Source organism: Bos indicus x Bos taurus, chromosome 11 (genome assembly GCF_003369695.1).
Source record: "Bos indicus x Bos taurus breed Angus x Brahman F1 hybrid chromosome 11, Bos_hybrid_MaternalHap_v2.0, whole genome shotgun sequence".
Classification (NCBI taxonomy): domain Eukaryota; kingdom Metazoa; phylum Chordata; class Mammalia; order Artiodactyla; family Bovidae; genus Bos; species Bos indicus x Bos taurus.
The window spans coordinates 34,874,207-34,876,643 of NC_040086.1; the positions used below are offsets into that span (position 1 = coordinate 34,874,207).

A 2,437-nucleotide genomic window follows, 5' to 3' on the forward strand; every position below is an offset into this window, starting at 1 on the left:
TTTCTCCGTTTTGTTTTCAAAGTTTTTGATCATCTTTCCCATCGTTATTCTCAATTCTTTTTCAGGTATTTTGCCTATTTCCTCTTCGTTTATGTGGACTTATATGTTTCTAATTTGTTCCTTCATTCGTGTAGTATTTCTCTGCTTTTTCATTATCTTTTTTTAACTTACTGTGTTTGAGGTCTCCTTTTCCCAGGCTTCAAAGAAAGTTGAATTCGTTCTTTCTTTTGGTTTCTGCCCTCCTAAGATTGGTCCAATGGTTTGTGTAAGCTTTGTCTAGGGTGAGATTTGTGCTGAATTTTTGTTTGTTTGTTTTTCCTCTGATGGGCAAGGCTGAGTGAGGTGCTAATCTTGTCTGCTGATGATTGGGTTTGTATTTTTGTTTTGTTTGTTTAGATGAGGCATCCTGCACAGGGTGCTAATGGTGGTTGGGTGATGCTAGGTCTTGTCATATATATATATATAGATAGATATAGATATATAAAATACAGTATTATAACTATAGTAGCAAAAAATATTGAACAAAATGGTCAGCCACACAGCATAGTAATTATCAATGTAAAAAATTATTTGGAAAAACTACATTATGCACATTGCTTAGAATGACTCAAAATGCTTATATGCATAGAAAACAGATTTTTAAAATAGCTGCATTAAGGTAAAAGGGGATATAGGCAATTACATTTTCGTTTTCAATTTACAAAGACTTTTCCCTTACAGAGTGGGGCAATTCAAAGGCCGGACAAGGGCTAGTTCTCTTATATTTCCTTGGCAGATCCAGATCAGGGTAGGAAGTTCAATTTGCTTTACAAAGCTAACAAGATCTTTACACCAAAAAACATAGACACTGAAGCAAAGCAAAACAAGTTACCTTCTAAATGAAAGTTTAGAATCAAAATGACTTACAATAAGAAAAGTTTGCAAACACGTCCTGGAACTACCACGCATTTAAACAAGCAAGATGCTTCCTCCCAACTCCAGCCCTTCCCCCTGGGGAGGAAGCGGGCCCTGGGGTTTGTCTCAGATTTCAAGAGACTGGAGAAGGGGTTGAGGCAGGGGCAGTGGCTGGAGTCGGGCCCACGGGCTGGGGTCTGGCCCTCGCCTCCCCGTCCGCCAAAGCCTCGCAGTACTGCGCCGGCCAGTCCTTGGGGTCCTGGTTGTAGATTTTAGCCACGAACTTAAGCACCTTCATCTTGCTGGTCTCCAGGTTGCTGCGCGGGCCCCACTGGAGCTCGTAGTCCACGGGTTCTGTGTGCAGGATGCACCAGTAATCCAGGTATCGCTGCCGCACGACATCCTCGGTGATGAGTTTCTTGGGGTCCCTGAAGACAAGGTGCTTCTTGGTGGGGTGTACCCCTAGGCGCCGCAGGAAGTCCCAGATCTTGGTCTCCTTGATGCTATTGCCTTCCATGAAGATGAGCCCCAGCAAGATCATGAGGAGCCCAATGGTGGGCATGCCCTGGTCGCCGTGCACCTCCGCATCCTCTTCCACCAACTCCAGCGTGTTGACCAGAATGTAGGTGTTGCTGCGGGGCTCCAGCTCCACCAGCTGGTACCCAAACACTACTCCAGGCGCTTGGCCGCCCGCCACAGCAGCTCTGGGAGCACGTCCTTGTAGTTGCCGACTACGTGCCACAGGATGTCAGTGGGGCGGATAGGGATCTTCCTCTGATACTTGATCAACAAGAACTGCACCAGCTCCGCCACCTTCAGCTCCAGCTGCTTCTGGGAGCGTGGCTCGGGGGCGGGGGAGGCCTGGGCCTGCAGCTGCGCCGCAGCGCCACCCAGCCTGCGAGACGTGCTCGGGGCTTCCTCACTGCCGCCACCCAGCTCCCGCTCGACCTGGGAGCTGGGGCAGCCCCGGCTCTTTGGCTTTTGCCACATGTTGCAGCGGCGCGACCCCAACCGCGCAGATTCCCAGTAACCGGCAGCAGTGGCAGGGATTGAAGGTTGGTTAGCGGTTAGTCCGTGTAGCTGTGGGGGGGCCCTGAGGAGACGCGGTTGTGTCAAGGAAGCTGTGGGCTTGCGTCACGGAGGCTGCGCGTTGCGTCATCGAGGCCGCGCCGCGTCTAGGGGTCACTCCCGTCTGGCCAGCGGCCACGGCCAGCAGTGGCGGTAAGAAGCTGGTACTCCTTGCAGCCTTGTGGGTTTTATTATGACTAAGTGTCGTCCTTATTCGGAGAAGGCAATAGCACCCCACTCCAGTACTCTTGCCTGGAAAATCCCATGGATGGAGGAGCCTGGTAGGCTGCAATCCATGGGGTCGTGAAGAGTCGAACACGACTGAGTGACTTCACTTTCACTTTTCACTTTCATGCATTGGAGAAGGAAATGGCAACCCACTCCAATGTTCTTGCCTGAAGAATCCCAGGGATGGCGGAGCCTTGTGGGCTGCCGTCTATGGGGTTGCACAGAGTTGGATACGACTGAAGCGACT

At 50.2% G+C, this 2,437-nt stretch overlaps 1 pseudogene; it reads right to left on the reverse strand.

The window, feature by feature from the left end:
• Positions 1 to 547: 547 nt before the first annotated feature.
• Positions 548 to 2,022, reverse strand: LOC113900730 (annotated as a pseudogene).
• Between the last annotated feature and the right edge of the window lie 415 nt (positions 2,023 to 2,437).